This window comes from Palaemon carinicauda, chromosome 29, assembly GCF_036898095.1.
Source record: "Palaemon carinicauda isolate YSFRI2023 chromosome 29, ASM3689809v2, whole genome shotgun sequence".
Classification (NCBI taxonomy): domain Eukaryota; kingdom Metazoa; phylum Arthropoda; class Malacostraca; order Decapoda; family Palaemonidae; genus Palaemon; species Palaemon carinicauda.
The window spans coordinates 85,051,363-85,069,169 of NC_090753.1; the positions used below are offsets into that span (position 1 = coordinate 85,051,363).

Below are 17,807 nucleotides of genomic sequence, written 5' to 3' on the forward strand. Positions count from 1 at the left end.
CTATGAAGGGTCTCAATTTCTAAAATAGTTTAATCTGCCTTCGAAGTTTTATTAACTCTAGTTGGATATTTTGGCAATAGATGACGCTAATAAGAGAACTAGTTTACATTTTTTATAGATTATTATTATTATTATTATTATTATTATTATTATTATTATTAGCCAAGCTACAACCCTAGTTGGAAAAGTCAGATGCTATAAACCCAAAAGCTCCAACAGGGAAAAATAGCTCAGTGAGGAAAGGAAGCACGGAATTAAATAAATGATGAGAAAAAATAACAATAAATCATTCTACAAACAGTAACAAGTAACACCGTCAAAACAGATATGTCATACATAATGACATTGTTACAAGTTTGGAGATTGTCTCTCTGATCTTCCCTTTATTATCTTTGATATTTATTCCACCAAAAGGGATTTGTTTTGTTTACACACGTCACTTTTAAAACCTTCGATTCATTGAAGAGGAAGTAAAGCATTTGGAAGTCCAGGTAAATTTATTTTATTAATTATTTTGTATTGGGCGTCCAAACGCAATCATTATTGATAGTGATTCATGTATCCTGTAATAAGGTAGTTAGAATACACTGTTATGTGGAGGTTACCGGTAGGCTAACGTGGTGGTGCCAACACAGATGGTCTAGTTATCATTATTCGATAGACAATCCAAAATAACAACACAATCTAATTTAACGTATCTCTATTTTGGTGAAAGTGTCCTTACATAATCTATGGTAGCATATCTTCAGCTCCATTAATTTACTAGTCCCTAAATAATCCTATACAGGGTCATAGGGTGCTGGTCATATATATATATATATATATATATATATATATATATATATATATATATATATATATGGTCAATCTTAGTGGACTGTCCCTTGCCTCTGCCATTCATGAGCGGCATTTAAAACTGGGAGCCTTTATATATCAGCGGCCAGTTCCTCATGCATTGACTAAGAATGGACTTAAACTTTCCCCCCCTAACCTAACCTACAAGCCATGTCCTTACCTACATACCTAATGGGGGCGGCCCGCCTGCGACCCCCCTGACACTGCCACATTCTAAGTTAGCCATAATAATACATACAGGTGGCCGCTATCATACATACACCCCTAAACCTGTTCAAATTCTACTTTGCATTACATGCGCTGTCCAGAAGTATTGAGATGGGGACCACTTAAAAGTTGGACCTCATTCTTTCACATATAATAATAAAATTCTTGGACCTCGCGTGTAATTCCTATGTGAAGGTAGTTTTACATTTGACAAGATATTATAATGATTTAGTGTCATCTTGCTAGTAGTGAAACTGATTGGGGAGCAAACACAGGGTTGAGACTTGGTCTTAGAGTACACTAAGGATACGGCAGTCGAAGGGGGTTTCACTTGGCATAGCTTCCTCACCGGTAAGTAAGGTTACTGCAGTTTAGGTTGGGGGTCGTAGTGAGCATAGCTCATGTAGGTAATGGTATGGCTCCTAGGTTATAGGTTAAGTAAGGGGGGCCCCCCCCTTAGGTTAGGTATCTTGGTTTTGTTTTGTTTAAAATGTGATATTTAGTCATAAATTTGGAAATTATGATACTTTAATTTAATGCCACTGACACAAAGCATATATTTTTCCTACTATTTATCTTGCATTTATTATGCCTGAGAATTTATTATATGAATGATGAGATGTCCTAAAATCAGATCCAATGGCAGTTTCAACTTTTATGTTGTTCAATTGAGAGGTTAAATGAGTATGAATGTGGTTTTCTATGGTAGATCAATTTAAGTGAGTTGATTTTGTGTTCTCAGTTAGCTTAGGGGCCAGAAATGTGTGATTTCTACTCCAATCTTCTGGTAGCTATAATTGTGAAACAAACCATACTCAACAATGCTACTTATAGCCTTACTTAGTGACACATATGGTTACCATAAGCTGTGGTAAGGGTAGACTTCAACCCTATGAAAATAAATCCTACTAAGGTGAGGCTTAGACTGTCGTAGCTTGGGCTATGCTTACTGCAGTAGTGCCCCACCCTATTTCACTAATTGGTTCCAAGAGACCCGACGTCAGTTGATCTTCGATGTAGGTCGGATATTCGTCCTATTAAGTGACTTGAATGTTTTCTATGTATAGAATGAACCCGAAAGGTCTTACAACCTGTTGTTTTATAAAAACCAGATACCTACTTAATTGGGCTTCCATGTAAAGTTCAGTTTTGTACAGTACAACACTTAATTGTTATTACATGACTTAGACACCTTTCATAAAGAGAGTAAAGTGGATTCTATATTTCTATTTGATACTTACGGACAAGCGATGTAAGTTGGAAGTGACGTAAAAAGAGATATTACTGAAATCTAAAAGGTTACTCAACAAAAGATATTCTTGTCCAGAGGTTGTGCATTTTTGCTGGTAGACAATATGTGTGGTACCATCTGTGGCAATGGAATCAGAGTATCATCATTGGCTATTGGTATGAGTAATTATTATGTAGTAACAATGAATATAATATTGCTCCGAAGGTGATTTCTGTTGAGATATTAACTTGTTAAAGCTACTTAAGTATTCTCTGTACAGATATTAACCGCTTCATAGCACTTAATATTCATTTTATTTATCCATTAACAATATTCTAGTTTAATGAAACTTCAAATTTTACTTTGAAAATTACGTAGTATATGTGTCATCAGTTACAATTTTTAATTAAACATGAAAAGGTAACAATGCCAATGTATGTATTCTAACCTAACCTTATTTCAGCCAACCTATCCTTATATAGTACATCAGATCTTTACCTGACGAAGGGGAAATCTGGAATCCTCGCCTAACCTGAGTAACATAAGTCATAGAAAAGGGATTTTGACGAAGAAAAAATCTATTTCTGGGCGAGAAACCTGTGCCGCCCAGTGAAATGGTCCTTTAGCACCATTTCTAAGGTATATAACTGCTATATATTACCAGAGAAAAAATTGCATAGGAATGCCAGGTTGAACCCAGCTGAGTAACATAAGTCATAGAAAACACAAATATTAATTTCAGCCTAACCTTAGATATCGTGTCCTAATCGGTAAATTAACATTGTACAAGTTAATATATTCCTTACCATAAATTTCCTAATTATTATTATTACTATTATTAATATTACAAGCTAAGCTACAACCCTTGTTGAAAAAGCAGGATGCTGTAAGCTCAAGGGCTTCAACAAGGAAATATAGCCCAGTGGGGAAAGGAAACTAGGAAATAAATGAACTACAAGAGAAGTAATGAACAATTAAAATAAAATATTTTAAGAACAGTAGCATTAAATTAAATCTCTCTTATATAAACTATAAAAACTTAAAAAGAAATGTAGAGAAATTAGATAAAATAGTGTGGCCAAGTGTACCCTTAAGCAAGGGAACTGTAACCTAAAAAAAGTGGAAGACCATGGCACAAACGCTATGGTATTAGGCTACCCAAGACTCGAGAACAATGGTTTGATTTTAGTGTCTTTCTCCTAGAAGAGCTGCTTACCATAGCTAATAAGTCTCATCTACCCTTACCAAGTGGAAAGTAGCCACTGAACCATTACAGTGCAGTAGTTAACTCCTTGAGCGAAGATGAATTGTTTGGTAATCTCAGTGTTATCAGGTGTATGAGGACAAAGGAGAATGTGGAAAGAATAGGCCAGATTATTCGGTGCATGTGTAGGTAAAGAAAAGTGAGTAGTAACCAAAGAGAGAGATCCAATCGTCACATACATATACCAAGGCACTTCCCCTAATTTTGAGGGGTAGCCTCCATCAAACAAATGAAAGAAAGGGGACCTTTCCTCTCTACATTCCTCCCAGCCTAACAAGGGATTCAACCGAGTTCGGCTGGTACTGCTAGGGTGCCACAGCCCACCCTCTCCCATTATCTACCACAGATGAAGCTTCATAATGCTGAATCCCCTACTGCTGCTACCTCCGCGGTCATCCAAGGCGACAGGAGGAAGCAGCAGGGCCTACCCATGCACACCACCCTTCGCCCAACATCCGAAGAAGAAAAAACAGAGGAAGGGGGAGAAGAGGGAGATTGATGACCCCCGCATGACATCAGAAACTGCGTCACAATCGCTCGCCATTCATTTCTATTTCTAGCACGCTCTCTTGCCTCTCTCACATCTATCCTCCTATCACCCAGAACTTTCTTCACTCCATCCATCCACCCAAACCTTGTCCTTCCTATTGTGCGTCTCCCATCAACTCTTGCATTTATCACCCTCTTTAACAGACAGCCATTTTCAGTTCTCTCAATATGGCCAAACCACCTCAACACATTCATATCCACTCTAGCTGCTAACTCATTTCTTACACCCGTTCTCACCCTCTCTACTTCGTTCCTAACCCTATCTACTCGAGGTACACCAGCCATACTCCTCAGACACTTCATCTCAAACACATTCAATTTCTGTCTCTCCATCACTTTCATTCCCCACAAGTCCGATCCATACATCACAGTTGGTACAATCACTTTCTCATACAGAACTCTCTTTACATTCATGCCCAACCCTCTATTCTTTACCACTCCCTTCACTGCCCCCACTACTTTGTATCCTTCATTCACTTTCTGACGTACATCTGCTTCCGCTCCACCATTTGCTACAACAACAGACCCCAAGTACTTAAACTGATCCACCTCCTCAAGTAACTCTCCATTCAACCTCGCACCACCTTCCCTTCTCGTACATCTCATAACCTTACTCTTACCCACATTAACTGTCAACTTTCTTCTCTCACATACCCTTCCAAATTCTGTCACTAGTTGTACTACTGTTTAGCCAGTCAAAGGACCCAATTACTCTAGTGGTAGTATCTCAACTACCCACATCAGTGGCAATGTCTTTTAAGACATCTTTCGTTATTGGAGAAACTCCTTCCCCATGGGCACCTGCACCAGTGATCACTGCAGGGGTGGCTGAAGTATCACTGGTCTGCTACTCCCGGATTCTGGTGATTACAGCAGTGAGGAAGGATCTAAGAGGATGATTGGATGATGGAAACCTAACCATGGAAATCTCTCTCAACTTCCCTCCTCCGAAGATGATACTGTTCGCAGACATATCAAAGGAGTGGTGTTGATGCACACTTGAGGGACTACACTGCTTTGTGACTGTGGTTCAAAGAAGAGAAGGCCTGCATATTAACCTACTGGAAATGCAATCTGCACTTTTAGGCTTGTGAGCTTGCCAATAGAGTTTGATAGAGCACTCGATAGTGTTGGTGAGAGACAACACGACCATATTGGCCTTCATCAACAAGCAAGCAGGACACATTCAAACATCCCTGAGCAACCTGGATGCTAAGCTTTTTTGCTGTTCTGTGTGTTTTGTTGGGTCAACAAAGTGTTACAGACTCCAAACATCAAGATGACCCTGGTAGCTCCAAAGTGGCCAATAGCCGATTGGTTCACCAATCTGCTGATGCCTCTTATTGATGTATCAAGAAAACTACCCCTGTAGCACAACCTCCTCCTATCAGCCCCACCTGCTGGGACTCCACAAATTGGAGGCATTACTGTCACCAGCATCCAATCTGACTGAAGGGTTTTTTACTAGACACTGCAAAAGAGATGTCTGGATACATTATTGAATTTTCAAGTAATAGATTGCAGAGTTCTTGATGGAAACCATAGTGAGTATAGAAATGCAATATCCGGTGTTCCTCAGGGTAGTGTTCTTAGCCTATTATTTTTTATACTATGTGCACATGGCCTAGAAAACAAGCTCATTGGATAATACTAGGTATGCCATCAATACTAATAAGTCTTGCCTTCTCCATCATGAGGCTCATTACTACACAGTATTCTAGAAGTTTTATTCCAGCTGTGACCAAGTTGTGGAATGAACTTGAGCCGATATTCTTGACATTTTGTGCCCTCATTCTCAAGGGTCCACTTCATTGTGCATCATCTTGTGCAAAGAAGCATCTGATGGTTTCCTTAATTCATATGTAGATCAGTCTCTTTACCTTCAGGTAGTTGAATCGATTGAACTTCAAAAGTTAAAACTTGCAGCAAATGTTTTTATGCTGAACAGGCTAACATAAGTCTCTTTTTATGATATGTATATTTTAACGATCTATTTTAATGTTACTGTTCTAAAAATATTTTATTCCAATTGTTCATTACTTCTCATATAGTTTGTTTATTTCTGTTTTTCCTTTCCTTACTGGGCTATTTTTTGGTGTTGGAGCCCTTGGGCTTATAGCATCCTTCTTTTCCATCTAGGGTTGTAGCTTAGCTAGTAATAATGATAATAATAATACCTGCCCAAATCCTCTGCACTAGTATACCAGGGGAAGTGGGTCATCTTCAACAATTAATGTAGAGAGGATTTTCTATAGTCAGAGCCTCTCTGCAAGTAGTTGCTGGTAAAGGGCTATCTATCGCTAGGCTTTAGGGCAGGTACTCAGACATTTCCACCCCTTGGGAACTGGCCATGTTCTAAGTAGCTTTCAAGTCTGGTTCTCCGAAGGAACTTTGACCTCCTGAATAGAATGTCTCAAAGATCTTTGGATCTCTCCAGAGAGCCCCGTCCAAATCTGACACTGAAGATTTTTTATGCTTGTTATGGCTTTAGCAAAGAGAGTCGAAGAGTTACACGGCATTTTTCAATATTAATCTTACCCGATGATCATGTAGCTGTCAACTCTGTTGCCCGACAGAAATCTACGGTCGGGATACGCCAGCGATCGCTATACAGGTGGGGGTGTACACAACAGCGCCATCTGTGAGTAGGTACTCAAGTACTTCTTGTCAACAAGAACTCAATTTTTCCTCTGTCGTGCCACCGGCTAGACCTACTAATACGCCGTCCCTAACTGGATTTGTTTTCACAACTTTTTGGTGAAGTACACTATTCCAGTTTTGAGCTTTCGCTATGCAGGGCTTTTATCTTCATTTCAAAACTTGAACTCGTTTTGGATAGATTTTATTATGGTGACGAAGAGAGCTTCCCTTAGACGGAAGTGTTGGTGTCGAAGAGAGTATAGACTCTTTCACTTTTAATGACCCACCCTTCCCTTAGACGGAAGTGTGTTTAGGTTTTTGGTAATTTTGCTTAACAAAGTTATAGATTTATTTTATATCTCTCCGCCATTTATAGGCCTCTTCGATTAACTTTCCATTTATTATAAACTTATAAAAATTAATTTTTATGTTTGTTTATATGCGACCTTTCCTAATAGTAGGCGGTCCTTACTTGGAACCGAAGTTAATTAACATTGAGCCCGTCATATCGTTTTTCCTGTTAAGATTTTATGCTATTTTAATTTTAATGTTTTTGAAAGAATTTCTTTGATAGTCTCGTACTGTTTTCAAAGTTGAACTAACGTTTAGTTTAGTCTTCGCAGTTGTTGACGTTCAGAACGTTCAACTTGCGCTCTATCGTTACGATAGAGAGAGAGTATTTCACGGTTTCACGTTGCAGTAAGAGTAAACCGATTCTAGCGTTTCGTTCATTCTTTCTTAGCTTAAATGGTTTTAATTCTAATAAAGGAACTTTTTATTTGGGAAACCTTTCAGTTTTTTTCCTTTAACAAATAATATGTTTTAACGATATATAATTGGGCTCATCTCTCAGGTTCTAGTCAAGAGAGAGAGAGAGAGAGATAGAGACGGGGGGAGAGAGAGGAGGATAAACGTTTCGTTCAAGCGGGTAACGTTGTTCTCGTTTTTTTTTTTTTTTTACTCTTCTCCCTAGTCGCTATAGGGGAAGAAGGTAAAACGTTTCTAGAGTTTTATTCTTGTTCCCAGGCTTTTTGCGGTGAGAGATTTTAAACGTAGTTTATTTGATCTAGTGTTTAGTCTCTTTTCCAGCCACTGAATTCTTTATCTTTCATTATGTTTTTCTGTTACATTGTAAAACTGTTTTCGCAATTACTACCTTTTAATGAAGGATAGGATTGCGTGTTTCAGGTACAAACCACTTAAAGTTTCGAGTTCTGTGAAATAAGTGCAAACAGAAAATCAAAAGTTATAAAGTGATATGCGCAAAGTGTTACAGTGTTGCGTTCGAGGGTTCGTTTGTTCGTGCCAGTTGTTCACCTTGTCCGATACCTCTTACAAGCTCCCAAGCCCAGGGGAGAAGTAATGTCGAAGGACTTATGGGTTCCACAGGTCTTGATCGACGAACAAACGTTTCCCTCCGTGGTTTCGGGTGTATCTACACACGTTGCCGACGTGATCACCCCACCCACACAAAGACGAGAGAGCCCATTTATTCCTCGTCTGCGGAAGAGTTTTCTCGCAGAAACCATGGACCAAATCTTGCAGCTTTTAAGTGCAAGTCGGTCCCTTCCGCGCAAGTCCAACGGCCTAGGTGTAGCCACTGGGTCAGTTCGGACTCGCTGCAGTACGACAACTGCACACCTCCCAAGAGAGGCAAGGTGGTACCGCAACAGGCAGTAACTCCGTCTGTTGCCGCACCAGCTGTTTTAGACCCTCAGTCACAACGGACAGTAGCTCCGTTTGTTGTTGTCTTTCATAGACCCTAGTGGTCCATGCTGCAGACTATACAGTCTCAGCTTGCTCCTTCATGCAGGAGTATCGTGCTGGAAGGTTGACAATGCACCTGTTAACCTACAACCCGCCGAGGTTGTGCGCTCAGCAGATACTGCGGCTGCCTGCTCCCACACTCCACCTGTGAGAGCTCCACCACCGATGCGCAGTCCACCCTGCCAGACGCATGTTCTTGCTGCACCATCTGCTAACATGCGTGAGCTACCGCATCAGCAGTGGGAAGGTTCTGTAGAGCTGCCGGGTTCCAGCACTATGCGGCATTCTCCGCAGCCCATGCAGCATGCTCTGCATACCTTACAGCATGCTCCGCATACCATGCAGCATGAGCCGCATACTTTACAGCATGCTCCGCATACCATACCGCATGCTCCTCAACCCACCGCAGCCCCTCCCACGCACCAGCACTCTGCTTTTGTTGTTGCCAGCTCCCACACTCCGACTGCGGAGAAGGTTGACGATGCACCCGTGGGCCTACACCTCCCACGGTTGTGCGCCCGGCATGGCTTCCTGCTCTCACACTCTTGTTGTGAGAGCTCCTCCACCCATGCACAGTCAACCCTGCCAGATGTATGATGACTCCCACACACAGCACTCCGTTGCCGTGCGTGAGCTACCACAAGCTGCCGTGTTTTGACACGGTGTGTCAGCCTCCGCAACACACTGTGGTTACCGCCACTCGCCCGCAGCAAACTAGTCAGTCAGGAGTTGAGGCTTCCCCACACAACTTTGGTTGTTGCCAACTCACAGACTGTCAAACAGTTACATGACGTTGCCTTCTGGTCTGCTACTTATACACCAGTGCTGTATGTCCTCACGCTCCTGTTGTGGTTGACAGTTCAGTTTTTGACAGTTCACAGACTGTCAAGCAGTTTCATAATGTTGCCTTCTGGTCTGCTGCTTTTGCACCGGTGAAACCCTCACTGAGAGAACCTAGCTTTTCTCGGATATGGTTCCTGTAGATGAGAAAGTGCTGTTCTCCCTCCTTCTGATATTCCCTTGAGGACTCTGTCATTTGGAGAGGAGCCTTAAGCTGCTTTGCCTCCTATGGACTTTTATTTAAGCATAACATGCTTCCAGGGAGGGTAAATGGTTCCGCTTCAGTCGCTAACCCCGTCTGTTGCCACACCTGCTCCCATAGACCTTGGGCTTTGTTGCAAGACATGCAGTCCAAGCTTAGTCCTTGATAGAAGATTTTTTACGGAGAAGACCCTTCTTGCCAACGACCTTCCTACCGGTTGGTTGTACGCCCTGTTGACGCTGAGGTATCCTTGTCACGTCCGCCAGTTGAGATGGTTCCTCCACCGGTGCGACCCAGTGTGGGTTGCCAGTCGCACGTTGATGTTATGCTACTCTCGGAGGTGGTTGTGGACGTTCAGTGTGTCACTGGGAAGACGTTCAACAACCAGCAGAGGTGACTTGTTGTGACGCAGTGCGGCAACCTCAGCAACCCGATAAGGGGTTGTCTGTACTACCCAGACAGTCTAGACAGTTTCGGGTTGTCGCTGTACTTCCTCGCTTCCCCATGGTTGACAGTTCACAGTCTGTGCAGCAGTACCATGATCTTGTGTCCGGCTCCGTCACGCATCCACCAGTGCGACCGGATTCAGCGAGTCAGACGTTGCCCACTCCGTTGCCGTTTCCTCATCAGTTTCGGATGAGGAAACCTCGGATGAGGACATGGCTGAAAAAGAAGATCAATCCCCAGCCCTGCTATCCATCCAGAAGATGCTGAAGAAGGAATACGGCCCTGTCAGGCTGTGGATGAGTCTGGTTAGGACACTGTCATCCGTGGTGCAATTGGTGTCACTTGGAAGACTACACCTCCGTCCTCTTCGGTTTCATCTAGCTCTTCACTGGAAAAGGACAAGACGCTAGAAGCGGTCTCGATCCCGGTTTCCGGAAGATAAGTCTGGTCTAACCTGAGGAAAGGACTTTATCAACCTTTTATAGGGTCTTCCCCTGACTGTTCAGACTCCCAACCACGTTCTCTTCTCAGACGCATCGGACGTAGGCTGGGGTGCGACCTTAGGCGGTAGGGAATGCTCGGGATTATGGAACTCGCGTCAAAGGACAATGCATTTTAACTGCAAGAAGCTTCTGGCAGTACGTCTGACCTGGAAAAGCTTCAGGTCTCTCCTTCAAGACAAAGTAATGGAGGTCAACACGGACAACTCCCTGCTTTGATGTTCATCTCCTAGCAAGGAGGGACCAACTCTCTGACATGGTGCGAGTTCGCTAGTGACCTCCTCTCCTGTTCAACAGGTCTAGACTTTTCACTAGTAACAAATTTCTTCCAAGGCAACTTGAATGTCTTAGCAGTTTGTCTCAGTAGGAAGGGACAATAATTCCAACATATTGGACCCTCCACAGAGATGTATGCAAGAGACTTTGGGTCACCTGGGGCCAGCCAACCATAGATCTCTTCGCAACCTCGATGTCCAAGAGGCTCTCAATACTTTGCTCACCTATCCCGGACCCAGCAGTGGTTCTTTTAGATGCCTTTCTACTAGATTAGTCTCATCTAGTTCTATATGCATTCCCTCCGTTCTAGATTGTCAACAAGGTACTGCAGAAGTTCGCCTCTCACGTTGGGACAAAGTTGACACTAGTTGCTTCCCTCTGGCCCGCGAGAGAATAACTTACCGAGGTACTTCGATGGCTAGTAGACGTTCCCAGAACTCTTCCCCTAAGGGTGGACCTGCTACGTCTGCCACGCGTAAGAAGGTACTCCAAGGCCTCCACGCTCTTCGTCTCACTGCCTTCAGAGTATCGAAAGACTCTCGAGAACTAGAGGTTTTTCGAAGGAGGCAACCAGAGCGATTGTTAGAGCAAGGAGAACATCCACCCTTAGAGTCTACCAATCGAAGTGGGGAATCTTCCTAAACTGGTGAAAGTCAGTATCCGTATCCTCGACCAGTACCTCTGTAACTCAAATAGCTGACTTCCTCTTATATCTGAGAAAAGAGCGATCTCTTTCAGCTCCCACTTTCAAGGGTTACAGAAGCATGTTGGCATCAGTCTTCCGTCACAGAGGCTTAGATCTTTTTAACAATAAAGATCTACAGGACCTCCCTAAGTCTTTTGAGACCACGAAGGAGCGTCGTTTGGTTACACCTGGTTGGAATTTAGACGTGGTTCTAAGATTCCTTATGTTAGACAGGTTCGAACCACTTCAATCAGCCTCCCTGAAAGATCTCACCTTTAAGATTCTTTTCCTGATATGCTTTACCAGCTAAAAGAGTCAGTGAGATTCATGCCTTCAGCAAGAACATCGGATTTTCATCCGAAACGGCTACATGTTCTACAACTTGGTTTTCTAGCCAAACACGAGCTGCCTTCTCGGCCTTGACCAATATCGTTCGTTATTCCAAACTTATCGATATGGTTGGAAATGAACTAGAAAGAGTATTATGTCCTGTAGAGCTCTTAAGTTCTATTTTAAAAACCTTTACGAGGCCCGTCTGAAGCTTTATGGTGTTCAGTTAAGAATTCATCTTTGCCTATGTCAGAGAATTCTTTATCCTATTATTTTCAGACTGTTAATACGAGAAGCTCATTCCCTTCTGAATGAGGAAGACCAAGCTTGGCTGAAGGTAAGGACACACGAAGTTAGAGCTATCACAACTTCCGTGACCTTTTAATAAAATAGATCTCTGCAAAATATTTTCGACGCAACCTTTTGGAAAAGCTAATCAGTGTTCGCGTCTTTTATCTTAAGAATGTCCAGTCTCTTTACGAGAACTGCTACACTCTGGGACCATTCGTAGCAACGAGTGCAGTAGTGGTGGGGGCTCCACCACTACAATTCCCTAATTCCAGAACCTTTTTAATCTTTCTCTTGAAATATTTCTGGGTTGTCCGGAAGGCTAAGAAGCCTTCCGCATCCTGGTTGATTTGGCGGGTGGTCAAATTCTTTCTTGAGAAGCGCCTAGATTAGAGGTTGTGATGAGGTCCTTTAGTATGGGTTGCAGCCCTTCATACTTCAGCACCTAGGAGTCGCTCAGCATCCTAAGAGGATCGCTAGGCTCAGTAAGGAAGACGTACTTAAAATGGCAGAGTAATGGTTCAAGTCGACTTCCTTACCAGGTACTTATTTATTTTATGTTTGTTATTTTGAATAACGGCTAAAATAAGATACGGGATACTTAGCTTCTTTGTTAACATGTATGCTGGTCTCCACCCACCACCCTGGGTGTGAATCAGCTACATGATCATCGGGTAAGATTAATATTGAAAAATGTTATTTTCATTAGTAAAATAAATTTTTGAATATACTTACCCGATGATCATGAATTTAAGGACCCGCCCTTCCTCCCCATAGAGAACCAGTGGACCGAGGAGAAAATTGAGTTCTTGTTGACAAGAAGTACTTGAGTACCTACTCACAGATGGCGCTGTTGTGTACACCCCCACCTGTATAGCGATCGCTGGCGTATCCAGACCGTAGATTTCTGTCGGGCAACAGAGTTGACAGCTACATGATCATCGGGTAAGTATATTCAAAAATTTATTTTACTAATGAAAATAACATTTTGTATTTAGTTGGTCACACCAAGGGATGGAAAAATGTTGCAGTCTGGGGGGAGAGAACACAATACACTGCAATTCATTGTTCTAGGTTCAAGACCATCTTCATTTCCTCTATTAAGAAAGCAACAAGTGATAAGGCAATCAGCTGCTGTGTCCTGGGAGGGTGGTTGAGACAGTAACTGAAATGACTCAGGTTTTTTCTAATCTCTGGGAAGGTTGAGAGACTGATCTACATGTGGGTTCAGGAAACCATGAGATGCTTCTTTGCACCAGATGATGCACAAGGAAGTGGACCCTTGTGAATGGCGGCACACAAAGTCAGGAATATCAGCTCAACTTAATCCTTCAGGAAGAATCTGTCTGTAGCGCAGGTCATGAAGGCCGGAATCTGGAAATGTCAGACTACTGTCACTGTCCGCTACTTCAGGAAATATACCCACCGGTCCCTGAATCGGTCCTTGGATATCTTTTCATTTGGATGGCTGGTAGCCACTCGACAGATAGTGTAGCGAACCCAGCTTCCCCACCGGACAAGTAGCATCTCGTCTTGGTTAACTATTCCGACGAAAGTCTAGAGTGAAAGGTAAGAATGACTTCCAGTTCTTCCTCTCCTCTTTCCCTCTCTTGTGGTACAGCAGTTGTACCATTATATTGCTGAACTGGACACTAGATGCTTGTAAGCTATGTACCAGAGTGACTTTTCTCTCTAATTTGGAATTATGATCGAAATATTTTCACCATCCTCTGAGCAAGGCAGATGATAGACTTGTATACACATTAATCATATAATACCTATACACTTGAGAGCATATCCTATAGGAAATAGATTCTTCATCAGCTTACCATTTATGGTAATGTTCTACCCTGACTCCCAATGCACAGGGGTTAACGACAGTCATGTATTTTGCTCCTCCTTAGGACCAGGATTCATTGACATTTCCTGGGTCAGTTTAACCGAGCCAGTTTTAGTCATAGGGACTTCCTCCCTCCTTAGGATGTCTCCTGTTAAAGGTTGATTTGTTCCGTAACTGACATACAAACCATGCTATTTAATATGGGTAATTACTTTCGGCGTAGCTGAAATGACGAGCCATTAGAATTTTAACGAGGGTTTACTACCCCACCGGTAGTTAGCGGGGGGGTAGGGAGGGTAGCTTGCTACCCCCCCCCTCACACACGCCTGTGCTTGAGCTCACTTTGCTCTCGGCTCGGGTGGTAGTCGGACGTGTCCGCTGTCACCCTCGCCTTCTTTGACAGCCATTGTTAATGCTTTTTGCTTTTCCTTTGACAGGTGTGCATGAAGTTGGCCTTTGCTATGCGAAAGTGTCCTGGATTACCCGACCGCCCTTGTGGCACGTATATGTCGGCGATCGATACGGTCCCTCACACCCTATGTCCTTATTGTAGGGGCCAGCGGTGTGATAGAAATAAAGTGTGTGGTGAGTGTAGGGATTAGTCTACCTCCCAGTGGGAGAGGATTTCTCGGCGCCGGAAGAAGAATTCCAGACGGGATATTTCTCCTTCGAAGGTTACTTTGAAAGGAGAAAATCCCAAGGGCTCTTCTTCCATGGCCCAAACCTCCTCCGAAGCTCCCACTCGATCAGTTTCTTCCGAGAAACTATCGAGTGGTAGCGTAGGCCATAGTTCTGTTGCCCGATCTCGGGGTTTGGGAGAGGGAGTTGCCTCCCATAGCGAGGCAGCTCCTCCTCATCCCCCGGGGGAGGATATAAATATGCCTGTAACTAATGATGATTTGTTTCAGCTTTGGGCTTCCTTGGGGCTTGAGGGTTCGCCTCCAAGGAAGCCTTGTTTGACATGATCAGGTTGGGTGCCGCTGTCAAACAATCGCCGACTTTAGCAGAGGTTGATCCTCTGTCTATCGTCGACGTTGTCGTGGCAGAGGCTTCCGATGAGTTATATCAAACCTCTGCTCGTGATGATCCTGATGTCGCTGAAGGCTTAGTTCCCCCCCTCTGAACATCCTTCTGCTGGTGATTCTTCCCCTCGGGGGAGTTCACTCACAGAGACTCCTCTTCGGAGGACTGCTGATGGTCAGCCCGCTGACCCCACGGCCCACAGAGGGCGTGTAAGGCGTAAAGCCCGCCTTCCTCTTCGCCGTAGAGGCCTTCCTTCGCCTCACAAGGGTGTTTGGAGGCGCCTCTTCGGTTCATAGTCACTGCAGTCCGCCGCAGAGGAACTTCGCCGTCATTCTCTGACTCTCCCAGCTACAACCCTGGACCTCTCTGCAGATCGTTCGCAATCTCCTTCGGTGGAAGGTCGTCCTTATAAAGGGCACGCCAACCTTCCACCTGTCAGACCTGCTGACCTGCCGTCGCCGTTCCTGGCTGCTGACGCGCTGTGGGCGCCAACGCATCCCGTTGTAAAACGGGCAACGGTCCCTTCGGGGTCATCATGGGCGTATGCACAAGTTAGTGCATACGTCCCTTATGCGCCAGATCTCCCCTGCGCGCCAACGATCACCTGTGTGCCAGCGCTCACTTGCCCGCAAGCGCTCATCGACAGAAGTTGCTCCTGTTAAAGCGTGCCAGCGCTCACCTACGCGCCCTCATCCTGCTGCGCGCTTTTGTTCTCCTGCGCGCCAATGATCTCATGCGCGCCCACGATCTTCTGATCTGGGTGCAGTGGGGAAGTTAACTTCTTCCCCTGCTCGCCAGTGCTCACCAACGCGCCAGCGATCGCCAACGCGCCAGCGATCGCCAACGCGCCATTGGTCCCCGACTGCGCGCCATCCTTCGCCAGCGCACCCTCGCGTGCAGTCTCTGACACGCGCCCACGAGGTTACGCGCCCAAGCCCATCACCATAGCCGCTAGATTTGCGCTCTCATGCGTGCCCGCGCGCAAGGGATGTGTCTCCTGAGCGCGCGCTCCCAACGTTATCGCCCGCACGTGCTCTTCGGCCGGACCCTGCGCGCGAAGTCGCCTTCACGGGCGCGAGCGCTTATCCATCCTTCAGCGCGCCCTCTGCCTTCTCCAGCCTGCGCCCCTGCGCGCGAACAGTCTCCCGCGCGCGACTCAGGGCATTTCCCATCGCACGAGCACCAGCACGCTCCCCAGCGCGAACCCATGAGCGAGGCTGCAGGACAACGCGCGGTCAGGTCATCATCGTCGTGTCCACACACCCCCTCCCCCCCCCGCACAAGCGCAGAACAGCGCGCTCACCGGCAGGAGAGAGGATTCCGGATAGGTCCAGGGACTTTTCTTCTCCTTCATCTTTTCAGGCGAACCCCCTTTGGTAACTCCTCTTAGGGATCGGTCGATCCCCTTCCCTCCAGAGGGAGTTTCTGACAGCGCAGCTGTCAGTCAGCAGCCTTGGTTTGGGTCCCTGGTCAGAGTGGTCATGCAGGCTTTTAAGCCTGTTCTCTCTGTGCTGGGCCACAAATCATTGGCAGCTTCTACTCCCCTGAAGAGGAAGAGAGGAGTGTCGAACGTGGTAACTTCTCCGAGGGCGAAGCTGACTTCTCGTAAGTCCTTGAGGAAGGCCTCCTCAACCCCCCCCCCCCCCCAGACTTTCACTCCCTCCCCTTCGGACGAAGATTTCCCGTCCTCAGGGGAATCACGCGAGGTGAGGCGTTCCCCCATCGCACCAATGAGGGAAACCCCACCTCACGCTGGAAAGTCTTCTCGGGTAGGGGTGGAGAAGAGCCTCCAACCATCGTTGTTGGAGTCCTGCATTCCTCCCAGGAGGGAGTCGAAGGACTCCAAGACTTTGCCGAAGTCATCTTCAAGGCTTAGACCGGAGCCAGCCAAGCACTCGGAGAACGTCCACGAGTCCCCACAAGAAGAGCCTTTGGGGACAGGAGACTTCGCTGCTAGCCCTTCAGGAGGGGAGCTACAGGAGTCAGAGCGTGCGTTCTGGCAGGTTCTAACCCTTATGAGGAATCTCAATGGGTTTGCGGATCCAGAGATTCCCCCTCGTGAGGGCAAAGACACGGTCTTGGACCGAGTCTTTGGGACTCAAAAACTCTCAAAGGTCAGTGCGGCTTTGCCCTGGTCTCAAGGGGTTAAGAGTGCCAGAGACAAGGTCGAAGCCCAGCTCTCCGAGCTTGCCTCCTCCAGCCGATCCAGCGCCAGCAACAAACTCCTCCCACCTCCTCGTGTCCATCAGAGGAGGTATTTTGACATCGTTGAGGAGACTTGTTTAGCTCTTCCCCTACACCACTCTTTGGAAGAGCTTACCAGGGGAGTCCCTCTAGAGAGACACTCCAACCGGCAGGTCTTGTTCTCGGCAACGGAGATCCTTAGCCAGGAGAAGGTAGCGAAGTGTGCCATGCAGGCAACTTCGTTGCTGGACATCTGGCTAGGGTCCCTAGGCATCCTGTTACGTTCAGAGGACTTGTCCAAAGAAAGTACCAGGAAGGCCATGGAGACCTTTCTACTCTCGGGCACTCGTACGATCGAGTTTCTAGCCCACCAAGTCTTGAACTTGTGGGCTAATACCATCTTGAAACGTCGAGATGTGGTGTCTGAGAGATTCCATCAAAAGGTCCCAACACCGAGATCAGCAGGCTCAGACATTCTTCCATTATGGAGAAGAACTTGTTCGAGCCTAAGGACGTGGAGCAGACGGCTGAGAGGTGGAGGAAGTCCAACCAGGACTCTCTCCTACATAGGGCTCTAACATCGAAGCCCTATAAACTTCCAGCACCCTAGCAACCACAAAACCGACAGCTACAGCGAAGACAACGGTGTCTAAGCCCTTTCCTGTCAAGGACAAGAAAG

The 17,807-nt window shown here is 45.4% G+C and overlaps 1 protein-coding gene across 2 annotated transcripts in view; it reads left to right on the forward strand.

Annotated features, from left to right (window-relative positions):
- The first annotated feature begins 361 nt into the window (after window positions 1-361).
- The window catches only part of LOC137622301 (UDP-xylose and UDP-N-acetylglucosamine transporter-like), a 117,487-nt gene continuing 100,041 nt past the window's right edge, over window positions 362-17,807 (forward strand). For both annotated transcript variants that reach the window (XR_011040413.1, XM_068352863.1), the window contains exon 1: window positions 362-491. The gene's annotated coding sequence lies outside the window, so the exon portion shown is untranslated. The remainder of the gene's footprint in view (window positions 492-17,807) is intronic.